Genomic DNA, 12,989 nt, shown 5'->3' on the forward strand with positions numbered 1-12,989 from the left:
AAAACAAAAAAAGCCTTGTTTTTGGCAACCAAAAAAAATATAAAAATTTATAAAAAACCCTTTTTTTGGGAACCAAAAAAACCAAAAAAAAACAAAAAAAGCCTTGTTTTTGGCAACCAAAAAAAATATAAAAATTTATAAAAAAACCCTTTTTTTGGGACCCAAAAAAACAAAAAAAACAAAAAAAGCCTTGTTTTTGGCAACCAAAAAAAATATAAAAATTTTTAAAAAACCCTTTTTTTGGGAACCAAAAAAACCAAAAAAAAAAAAAAAGCCTTGTTTTTGGCAACCAAAAAAAAAATGTTTACAAAAAAGCCTTGTTGTTTTTATGGCAACCGACAAAACCAAAAATGTTTACAAAAAAGCCTTGTTGTTTTTGGTAACAAACTAAACCAAAAATGTTTACAAAAAAGCCTTGTTGTTTTTGGTAACAAACTAAACCAAAAATGTTTACAAAAAAGCCTTGTTGTTTTTGGTAACAAACTAAACCAAAAATGTTTACAAAAAAGCCTTGTTGTTTTTGGTAACAAACTAAACCACAAATGTTTACAAAAAAGCCTTGTTGTTTTTATGGCAACCGACAAAACCACAAATGTTTACAAATAAGCCTTGTTGTTTTTATGGCAACCGACAAAACCACAAATGTTTACAAAAAAGCCTTGTTGTTTTTATGGCAACGGACAAAACCACAAATGTTTACAAAAAAGCCTTGTTGTTTTTATGGCAACGGACAAAACCACAAATGTTTACAAAAAAGAATTGTTTTTGTGAAAACCTTCCAAAAAATTATGTCAAAACATAAAAAATGTTTAAAATGTTTATCTAAATTAAATTTAAGTATGTTGCTCTTTGCAACACAAATGTTACATTGGCAATTTAGTTCATTCTATTATATATTGTAATATATTTTTTGTACGCTACAGTTGGTAGACACCCACATGTGTTATTAAAACATTTATTTTATTACCCAAGTTTTCTTTTTGGTGTACACATCGAATGTCTTTTGTGTTGTATTTGTTTACTTGAGTGGTGTGGTCTGTAATTGTTAGTATGTTGGCTTTGGTTTATGTTAGCCTTGAGACTTGTTTTGAAGCTACATTTGAAGGGAGACCTTTTCTTGGGTCGTTATGTGAACATTGAGTTATCTAAATTTACATGAAATCATATGTTTGGAGATAGAGAAGCACGTGTGTATAAATGCCTACATTAACCAGGGCCATTACTTGGCCACCAACACTCCTAAAAAACCAAAGAGCAAACACAAACTAATCATTTTGCATAAAATTTTATTTCATCCCCAAAAGAAGCACTATAATAAATCATATTGTGCCACCCTCAAATTAAAAAAAAAATGGCCCAAAAAATTGGCCAATGTAAATCATTAACAAAACTAAACCAAATTAAACAAAAAAACAAAAAATCAAGTTGGTGGTCGTGCCTGAAGCAGTGTGGTGAGCATTGTTAAGTTTCCTGCCATCAAATGGTGTGCCAAGAGTTCCATCTGGTCTGGGGTTAACTGTAGAGTTGTGCTCAAGTGGCCCATTAGGATCATATCTTCTGTCTGAGGCTGCTGATGATGCAGGGTGTTGAACGTTGGAAATGTCCCAGACAGAAGATGTTCGGCCAATAGTGTCATCTGCTCTGGGGTCAGCCTAAGCATTTGGGCAACGTGTGCCATTACCATGAGATGGGATCGTTGCTGCTCCAAGGCTATTTGATGCTGCTGGTGGTGCAAGGGTTGTGAAGATGTGTGGGGAGTGGTGGTTGATTGTTTGTTGTGGTCCACGGTGCGGGGGCAAACGACATGTCGCATTGGTGACAAAAAAGAAGAACGGCCTGGGGAGGAGTGAAGTGATAAAGGTGTGGAGGGAATGTAGTCAGGTGGAAGGGGTACTGTGGAACCAGTGCGCATTGAGGTTGTGCAGGAGGATTGCTCATTGAGGGGTGTGGGAGTCCGAACGGAGTGTGAAGTGCTAGGAGTGGCTACAGGAGGAATTGTCCCATCCCCAGCTGCCTGACAAGTGGCCAACACTGGCATTACCCTCCCACTACCACAACCTGCAGTGGCAGGTGAGTGAGATGTTTGGGAGGGCTCTGCCAATGGGGCATCTTCAGATCCAAACAGGCATTGGCGTGTGGCCAGCACCTGAGTGTCAACACTTTGCCGATCCCGTTGATGCTGGTCTGCTAAACTTACCAAGCTGTTACGCATATCCTGTTGAACCTGTAACATATCCTGGTGAACCTGTACCATTGTTGCTACAGATTCCTGTATGAGCCCGAGCAGACGTACTGCCTCAGTAGATTGCTGAGTACGCCTCCTTAACTCATTTTGGACCTGATACTCATCAAGCAGCCTCTCGGCTACATCCAGCATAGATGGACGAAGTTGGGTAGGTGACAATCCCTCTGCATCTAAGGCTACCTGAAAGCAGAAGAAATAGACCAAATCATTATCAAACATCATGACTAAATATTTCAGATTAGTTTGACAACTTAACACCCCAAGCAGAACGTTGAAAAGTTTGATGTGCTTCTAATGAGTACTTGTTCATTGTAAGATTATCCAAGCTAGCAACACTTCTGATAATGGGTACATATTATATTGGTGTGACTAATATGACAAAGGCAAAAAAGATTCAACATGAAGGTGTTCCCAATTAACCCTGGTGTGGTAGGTTGTTTATGCTTTTGGTAAATCTGTTACTACACCAATGACTTTATACATCTACGTATGTTGTCTAAAATCTTGCCATCAATCGGCTACAGGACAACCCAACCAAACGATACCCATGATTTTGGACCTGGAAAATCAAAGACGGGCCGGACTTTAAAGATCCTGGATGTTTTTGGAACATTAGTGGCACACCAAATTATAACATAATTCCCTGATGTTCAAGATAGAACTCTTGTTGTGCTGGTGCATCGTCAGAATGTCATAGCACTAATTTAACACACACAATGTAAGCCACATCTAGTCCAAAATCAATGCTACCATTGAAATGTTACATGTGCACCTTGTTCCCTTATATCACATACCACAGCACTGGATGCAGAATCGTCGCCAGCTCCTGATCCAACTCCAGCTGCAACGTCAAGAGGGGCCTGATGTTCTTTTAAAAACAAAAAAAAAAAAACATGTTTAGTACATAACCTTAGTCAGTAATGATTATGGCCAGATTGCCCTCCTAGCTTCATGAATGAAGCATTGAGGCCAAACATTCAAAAGTGCTTTCCTGGGCTCATAGGACACTTGCTAAACCCTCCCAAAGGTTAAGAAGGCTTGGTCTGCCTACTAATGACGGCACCCATTAATGCTGTCAACTGTGTTTTGCAGGGTAAACATCTAAAAGGCAACACTCTTTCCTAAGAAAAAACATGTGTGTTAATGGGGTTAATAAGATTCAAAAAAACATTATTTGACTAGACATACCAACACCTTCCTCCAGGCCTAGCTGCACTGGGTGTGTTCCCTGCTGCGGATCTTCTGTAAAGGACATAGCAATATGAGCTATCTTGGCAAAAAAAAAACATCTACATTGTTTGGCACAGTATGATATTGGACCTACCAGGAGGAGGGTCAGCACTGATGTCAACACCTGTGAGTCCGTCTGGTTCGCCAAGCTGCATGGGCTGTGGAGGGGCTGAGATCCGTGCTACAGATGAACAAATTGCAGGTTGGGGAAAACAAAAAAAGGACAATTGGAAGGGCAAGTATCACATTCTCTTAATGTCACACATAGGATAGTAGTTAATCTTTTCCAAACAACTCACACAATTGACATCCAAGATAATATCCTACCTCGGTGCAAAGCATCCGAATCTAAGTCCTCTCTGGGAAAGATGGTATCGGGTCCTATGATGTTCAAGAAAGGTAATTGATAATCCCAGAGAGAACTTCGTGCACGTTCATCCAGCCGACCTTGACGGTCATAAAGACCCTCCGCAGCCCATGCAATTAGCTTCTTCCGAACGGACCCACAGATGTCGTTGACCTTCTTCCGCACACTGTCACGGTGGCGAGGTGCTTCACCCAGTGCATTTACAGCATCCCGGATTTCATCCCACAATCTGTTCTTCTCTGTTACTGAGTAAGACGCGGCCCTGGTCCCATGTATCGCCTGATATCTGGCCATATAGGCGTGGACCAGGGCACAGCACTGATTGTGGGTGAAACGGGGAAGCCGGGGTAATGTGGACAAGCTGACTCTGGTGGACGGACCCGCTCCAGGACTACTGTCAGAAGAGCCAGCTTGTCCACTTGGTGTGTTAACACCTCCCCCGGCTTCCTCCTCCGGGATGGGGATGGTGGACTCCCTCATGGATACAGCTGGAGCCTCCCTCACACCAGAGCCAGACGATCTGCCCACCCTGCCCCCCCTGCCCCCCCTGCCCCCCCTGGCCCCCCTGGCCCCCCTGGCCACCCTGCCCCTTCTCATCCTTCCAGTGGGTGGGGCCATGGGAGCACGAGGTGGGCAGAGAATCTGGCTGTCCAGCAGCAGCAAAGAGCCCCAAACTCCTAAATCTGAAATGACAAAAGAGAAAACAGAAAAAACAGGATTTGCAGATTGCTCTTCATATACAGTATAATTAGTGAACAGTTACAGAACACACTTACCTAATGGCACAAACAGACTTGGTCGTGGTGGTGGTGGTAGTAGTGGGCAAAGAGCAGAAGAGGCTGCAAAGAAAAGGAAAAAAAAAAAACACATAAGAAAACGCATATGGGTACAAATCACACGAGGCCCTCCAAACACTTACCTAATGGCACAAACACGGTGGTGGTGGTGGTGGTGGCAAAAAAAGCAGAAGAGGTTGCAAAGAAATGTAAAAAAAAAACACATAAGAAAACGCATAGGGGTACAAATCACACGAGGCCCTCCAAACACTTACCTAATGGCACAAACACAGTGGTGGTGGTGGTGGTGGTGGTGGTGGTGGCAAAGAGCAGAAGAGGCTGCAAAGAAATGTAAAAAAAAAACACATAAGAAAACGCATAGGGGTACAAATCACACGAGGCCCTCCAAACACTTACCTAATGGCACAAACACAGTGGTGGTGGTGGTGGTGGTGGTGGTGGTGGTGGTGGCAAAGAGCAGAAGAGGCTGCAAAGAAATGGAAAAAAAAAACACATAAGAAAACTCATAGGGGTACAAATCACACGAGGCCCTCCAAACACTTACCTAATGGCACAAACACAGTGGTGGTGGTGGTGGTGGTGGTGGTGGCAAAGAGCAGAAGAGGCTGCAAAGAAATGTAAAAAAAAAACACATAAGAAAACGCATAGGGGTACAAATCACACGAGGCCCTCCAAACACTTACCTAATGGCACAAACACAGTGGTGGTGGTGGTGGTGGTGTAATCCTTTATAGGCAAAAGGAGGCTGCAAACATTAAACATACATGAGAAATCGCATGACCTACATACGTGCACATAATAAATTACAGTTATCAGGAAAGCAAAAATGGTGTCTTTGGAAGCTGGGAAGGTAAGGGGGCAGGTTTAGATGCCAAATCTAGACTGCACACCTTTAACAAACATGAGAAAACACATGTCCAAACCACATGCACATGGGGCCAACTGCCAATGATTAAAAGACACTTGAGGGGTTCCCAAGCTATTGTGGGTTGGAGGGGATTCACCATAGACAACTTAAGCACACCCAAGATAAGTACAAATTGTCTCCTTCCTTTTTTTTGGGAGAGAGAGATACAATTGTCTTACCTCCAGATAATGTAGGTTGTGGGTCACAGGGTCTTGCTAGCACATAAGAAACATCGATCTATAACATCCAGCAGCCATATTGGCCATGTGCTCCTTTTATAGCTGGCTCACAGGTGTGATAATTAGCGGCCGTTTCTATATATATCTGCGCATTCGCGAATTTGCGCGTTCAAAATGGAGGACGATATCCCAGACGCATTAGATGGTGCAATGCTGGCATTTATTGGTGCCTTGTTTGAGGAAGCCCTGGCACAGGAGGCAGCAGAAGGTGGGGAAGCTGCAGCAGCAGCAGCAGCAGCACCTCCAGCAGCAGCACCTCCAGTCCGTGTGCCCTTACCTCGCCAGCCACGCATTTTTGCTCCAAGGATCTATTTGGACAAGCTGCGGGATTCTGATGTCAGGAGGAAGTTCCGGCTCGAGCGAGGAACTATTCTACACCTCTACCAGCTCATAGCAGAGAAAATTGACCCGGACACACAGCGCGGCCATGCAGTGCCCGGCATGGCCAGATTGCTGGCCACTTTGTATATTTTAGGGCGTGGCAGCTTCCAAGCCACTTCGGGAAGTATCATGGGCATTAGCCAGCCCACAGTTTCAAGGGTGTTCATGTTGGTCATTAATGCCATAGTGGATATAGTGCCCAATTTTATCCACTGGCCACAGAATGAAAATGAGTGGAATGAAGTCAAGTTGGGTTTCTACCGGCGGGCACACATGCCGCAAATCCTAGGGGCAATCGATGGCACCCACATAGCCATTAGGCCCCCAAGGAGCCACGAAAGTGAATACCGGAACCGCAAGCAGTACCACTCTGTGAACGTCCAATTAGTGTGTGACGCCAAACAGCGCATCATGAGTGTCAACACTGGTCACCCAGGGTCGTGCCATGATTCCAGTATGTTAAGAACAAGTACTCTGTACGAGGTGTTTGAAAGTGGACAAATGCCCGAAGGGTGGCTTATTGGTAAAGTATTTTGTCTTAACAACATAAACTGTAAGATTACATAGACATAGGAATAAGCTACATCGGTGTACACCCTGATTTAAGCAAAGCCTACCTAAAATGGATGTGTTATTAGTTGTCAGGCTGTTCACACACAACCAGATCAGCAGCTTAGCAGCTCACAAAAGAAAGATTTGCAAAGTTGTCTTTGAGTCCAATGAAGGTGGTTAACCAATGTGTAAATGGTGTCCTCTAGCCACCCAAAGAAAACCTACAAATGATTCCAATGGTATTGCCATATCCCCAAAGTACTTTGCATAAGTGAGTCAATATTGGTTTCCTCACTCTAGTTGCAGATATATTCCAGAAGTAAGACCTAGGCTAATGTAATAGGAACAAAATAGGGGCCAAGTTGGAACTTGCAAGAGAAACCCACCACTTTGTGTGTCCTTTTTCCCATTTGTATTAGTGATTTAGGCAGTTAGACAGAGTTGAGATGTTTCATATGATTTTTTGCAAACAGACGAGCAGGTTGTTTAGTAAAATGCCTAATTGTCTCCCATTTTGAGGAGTCATCTAAAGTCACATGATAGGAAGAACTAATGTATATTTTTCTTATTTTTCAGGGGATGCTGGTTACCCGCAGCTGACGTGGCTGATGGCTCCAATCAGGTACCCCCAGGGCCCAGCAGAGAGGAATTACAACAGGGCCTTGCGGAGAAGCCGGAGTATCATTGAGTTGACCATAGGTCTTCTCAAGTCCCGGTTTCTCTGCTTGGCCCGGCCTGGGGGTGAACTCCTGTACTCTCCTACAAAGGCTTCCAAGATCATCCTGGCGTGCTGCGTGTTGCACAACATGTGCGTTGCCCGGGATGATTCTTGGGAGCTGACGGAGGAGAGGGAGCCAGAGGTCCGTCAGCCGGCGGCCCCCAGGCGGCGGAGCACCGCTGCCGGTATGGCCACCCGGAATACCCTGGTTGCTAGCCACTTTACATGTAAGTACTGTAACCGGTCAAGATAGGGCATGTGTATTAATTAGCTAGTTAGCAGAGGTGCCACTCACAGGGAGACAGAGGGTGATTATCATCTGCCAATGACACTTGCCATTGTAGATAAAGTGTAGTCAACATTGGTAAAATTGTGTTACTTGAGCAAAAACATGCACCTCTAACCATAAACATGTTGGTATTGTGAATAGTGTAAAGGGCTGAGAAGAGCTGGCAGGTGTTTATTTGTGTCTATGCCACCTGTGTAGTTATTGATAACATGAACGGCTGCTTGGTATCTTATGGTGTTGTAATTTTCCAGAACATCAACATCTTGGAATCATGGCACGTACCATGGGAAGCCTGTGGTGATGGGCTGTCTGGCGTCACAGGTGTGTATTCAAATGTTTACATTAATGATTTCTGGTTTGTGTAAGTTGGCATAAAATGTGTTATTTCACTCGTGATGTCGAAATTAAATGAAGTTCAGAATGAAGCAAACAGGCATTAAGATGTGATTTTCATAATGAAATGTCTTATCCTTTGTTTTATTTTTCCAGGAGTGGTACTGCTTGCGGGTGTAGGTGGTAGAAACCCACCTTGATGGACTCCACTCATTTTCTTTTGTGGTCAGTGGATATTTGGTAAGGCACATGGCCAATGACCAACATGAACACCCTGGAACTTCGAAAGTGGCTTGGAAGCTGCCCAGCAACCTTGCCATGCCTGTCCCCTATGAGCTGGTAGAGGTGCAGAATGGATTCTGAACTCTGCCGGAAGTTGTGGAAGACATCAGAATCCCGTAGCCATGGAGCAAAGATCGTGGTCTGGCGCTGTAAAGGCACACGGACTGGAGAGTGACAATATTCTTTTGCTGCATCCCTCCTTCTGCTGTCATTCTCAAATAAATAAATACATTAGAATTGAACATGTGTTTTTTTGTTTTGTGTGGGTGCCTACAGACAAAAGGGCCATCCACACTGTAAGATTTAGAGAAGACTTTATCCTTCCGATTGACATTTTCTATGTAGTGCAAGGGCCTGCCTGATTGCATCCAAATTGAAAGTGTTGAGGTTTGAGCTTCTATTATATGGTTTGGTTAAGTCTACAGGAAAAAGTCTAGACAAATTGTTAGTGTATGGCCCATTAAGCTGCCAAGGCCGGAGTTTTGCACTTTGCATGCTGCTTGTACTGGTGATGTGAGGGGTTGTAATGTAGAGTAGGGATGTGACAGTGTTGTGTTGAGGTGTGAGGCAAATGTAGTGTTGGACTATGAGGGCCTGTGTTGTTGAAATATGGAGAGAGTCCAATATCAGACACCTATGTTTATTGGTCAAGAAATTGTAAGAACCATGGTAAATATGTAAAGAATTGCATCTCGATAAAACTAGGACCACACTCATAAAATCAAAATTGTGTTGTTTCCATTGATGTGCTTGAAATTTGGGTAGGACACCCCCCTCCCCCCCCAAATTCAAGATAGTTTAAAAAAACTGTTTAAAAAAATGAGAGTGAAAAGAGATCCCAAGTGTAGTGATGTGATTTGAACCCATGACGTTGTGAACTGCAGTGAAGTTGCAAAGCACTTAGCTATTGTGCAGAATAAAGCTGTATGGTGGAAAAAATGGAGTGTGTTAAGGCTAAAAAGCACATATAGCTAAAGAACTAAACATTGTATGGAATGTGGGAAGAAGACCATGGTAAAATTGTGAGGTTTCATCTTGCCCTGAATTAGGGTAGGGGTTTGGTCACTTGCCTTTGGTACTTTCCTTCATAAGATCGATTCGACACACAGACAAGATCAAAAAAACACTTAAAATGGTGTAAGCTTGCAAGCGCTTCTGAGTGTAACATTATTTAGCAATATATATGATGTAATCCGTTACATTTTAGCAATATAAACAAAAAAAGAAAATAAAAAAAGTAGGTGGAGATGGTAAGCCTCGAACCTACAGCAGAGGGAGATGAATTACAGACATGTGATGTGTGCACTAATCCACTAGCCCACATCGCTATGTGAAACTGCTATAAGCACGAAGACATAAGTTTGCGAATTGGCGAAGCCGCGATCGTAAGTGAATCCCGCTGACGGCGGAATTCATTATTGCTGTTTTACTCGCCAATTCGCCGCAGCGCCAGTTAATTGATTTGAACGCGGCGAAACTGAAACACGTCATAGAGGTTTGAAGCTGCAGTTTCTTTAAATCCGGCCCCCCGTGTCTGAGCGTTCTTTTACTTCCTAACGTGTCACATTAATAATACCTCTGCGGGTTCTATCACTTTGTACTGTGTTACTTTGTATCTCTTAGACTTGATTCACAGTGCTGCGACCTGAAAGTTGTGTGACTTTGCTGGCGACTTGAGTAATACTTTAATGCAACTTTGAAGCGAGGAAGGGATTTCACGTGTTCTGCTACAACCTACAATGTTACTTTGTTACTCAGGGAGTTCTACCACTTCCCAATGTGTCACATTGTACCTGAGAGTTCTATGACTTTGTCCTGTGTTACATTGTATCTGTGGTTGTTCTGTCACTCCCTGTGTTAATTAGTATATCTTCCTAACATGTCACATTGTAGCTCTGCGGGTTCTATTACTTTGTATCGCTTAGGGTTCTATTACACCCTGTGTCACATTGTATCTATGAGGGTCTTAGGGTTCTATTACACCCTGTGTCACATTGTATCTATGAGGGTCTTAGGGTTCTATTACACGCTGTGTCACATTGTATCTATGAGGGGCTTAGGGTTCTATTACATGCTGTGTCACATTGTATCTGAGGGGCTTAGGGTTCTATTACACCCTGTGTCACATTGTATCTATGAGGGTCTTAGGGTTCTATTACACCCTGTGTCACATTGTATCTATGAGGGTCTTAGGGTTCTATTACACCCTGTGTCACATTGTATCTATGAGGGTCTTAGGGTTCTATTACACCCTGTGTCACATTGTATCTATGATGGTCTTAGGGTTCTATTACACCCTGTGTCACATTGTATCTATGAGGGTCTTAGGGTTCTATTACACCCTGTGTCACGTTGTATCTATGAGGGGCTTAGGGTTCTATTACACCCTGTGTCACATTGTATCTATGAGGGGCTTAGGGTTCTATTACACGCTGTGTCACATTGTATCTATGAGGGGCTTAGGGTTCTATTACACGCTGTGTCACATTGTATCTATGAGGGGCTTAGGGTTCTATTACACGCTGTGTCACATTGTATCTATGAGGGGCTTAGGGTTCTATTACACCCTGTGTCACATTGTATCTATGAGGGGCTTAGGGTTCTATTACACCCTGTGTCACATTGTATCTATGAGGGGCTTAGGGTTCTATTACACGCTGTGTCACATTGTATCTATGAGGGGCTTAGGGTTCTATTACACCCTGTGTCACATTGTATCTATGAGGGGCTTAGGGTTCTATTACACGCTGTGTCACATTGTATCTATGAGGGGCTTAGGGTTCTATTACACCCTGTGTCACATTGTATCTATGAGGGGCTTAGGGTTCTATTACACCCTGTGTCACATTGTATCTATGAGGGGCTTAGGATTCTATTACACCCTGTGTCACATTGTATCTATGAGGGGCTTAGGGTTCTATTACACCCTGTGTCACATTGTATCTATGAGGGGCTCAGGGTTCTATTACACGCTGTGTCACATTGTATCTATGAGGGTCTTAGGGTTCTATTACACGCTGTGTCACATTGTATCTATGAGGGGCTTAGGGTTCTATTACATGCTGTGTCACATTGTATCTGAGGGGCTTAGGGTTCTATTACACCCTGTGTCACATTGTATCTATGAGGGTCTTAGGGTTCTATTACACCCTGTGTCACATTGTATCTATGAGGGTCTTAGGGTTCTATTACACCCTGTGTCACATTGTATCTATGATGGTCTTAGGGTTCTATTACACCCTGTGTCACATTGTATCTATGAGGGTCTTAGGGTTCTATTACACCCTGTGTCACGTTGTATCTATGAGGGGCTTAGGGTTCTATTACACCCTGTGTCACATTGTATCTATGAGGGGCTTAGGGTTCTATTACACGCTGTGTCACATTGTATCTATGAGGGGCTTAGGGTTCTATTACACGCTGTGTCACATTGTATCTATGAGGGGCTTAGGGTTCTATTACACGCTGTGTCACATTGTATCTATGAGGGGCTTAGGGTTCTATTACACCCTGTGTCACATTGTATCTATGAGGGGCTTAGGGTTCTATTACACCCTGTGTCACATTGTATCTATGAGGGGCTTAGGGTTCTATTACACGCTGTGTCACATTGTATCTATGAGGGGCTTAGGGTTCTATTACACCCTGTGTCACATTGTATCTATGAGGGGCTTAGGGTTCTATTACACGCTGTGTCACATTGTATCTATGAGGGGCTTAGGGTTCTATTACACCCTGTGTCACATTGTATCTATGAGGGGCTTAGGGTTCTATTACACCCTGTGTCACATTGTATCTATGAGGGGCTTAGGGTTCTATTACACCCTGTGTCACATTGTATCTATGAGGGTCTTAGGGTTCTATTACACCCTGTGTCACATTGTATCTATGAGAGTTCTAGTACTTCCTCCTGTATTACTTTGTATTAACGAGTGTTCTGCTACTTCCTGCTGTGTTGCTTTGTATCTCAGAAGATTCCACCATTCCTAATATTCCTAATATATTCCATCTATGACTTTGTACTGTGTTACATTGTACCTGTGGTTGTTCTGCCACTTCCTCCTGTGTCTCTCTCTGAGGGTTGTATGACTTCTCACTGTGTTGGATCTCTGAGGCTTTGATCACTTCTCACTATGTTACTTTGTAAGTCTCTCAGCCACTTCCTGCACTGTATTGCTGCAATCAGAGACTGCCATTCCAGCAGGTCAGGTTCCCAGGAGGGCAGGGTGTGGTTTGACACCTGAAGCTGTACCTGGCCAGGGCTGGAGAAGAAGGGGGGGTAGGGGATCCACTGTACAGGAGGCAGATCAGAGTCAGCACAGGACCTCAGTCCAGCCTGGCACACAACATACCTCAATCCCAGCTCTGTCCAATCACTTCCAGCTTGTGGCAGCTGCTTGCACTTTGGATCTGTGCTGCTGATCCTTTTTTTTTTTTTTTTCATTCCCTAAACCAGCTTTATTGAAAAGTAACAAACTTCACAGTGTGACGTAGGTCAGAAAGGTAAACACCAGGTGGAGAGGCAGGGAGTGTCAGCTATCCACACAGTCTCCGCCTTCTCCCTTGGATAAAGGATATTGCATGTGGTTAATTTAAAGGGGTATTGTACTAAAATACTCGGTGAGTTTGCATAATACAACATATGATGT

General features: G+C 43.4%; 1 protein-coding gene across 4 annotated transcripts in view; it reads right to left on the minus strand.

Annotated features, from left to right (window-relative positions):
- PATJ (PATJ crumbs cell polarity complex component) overlaps positions 1-12,761 on the minus strand; it is a 483,060-nt gene extending 470,299 nt beyond the window's left edge. For 2 of the 4 annotated variants that reach the window (XM_082265150.1, XM_082265148.1), the window contains exon 1: positions 12,684-12,741. The gene's annotated coding sequence lies outside the window, so the exon portion shown is untranslated. Of the gene's footprint in view, positions 1-12,683 lie in introns of all 4 variants that reach the window. The other 2 variants (XM_082265149.1, XM_082265151.1) reach the window with 2 other exon arrangements.
- Between the last annotated feature and the right edge of the window lie 228 nt (positions 12,762-12,989).

This window comes from Pelophylax lessonae, assembly GCF_965119305.1.
Source record: "Pelophylax lessonae genome assembly, chromosome: 8".
NCBI lineage: Eukaryota > Metazoa > Chordata > Amphibia > Anura > Ranidae > Pelophylax > Pelophylax lessonae.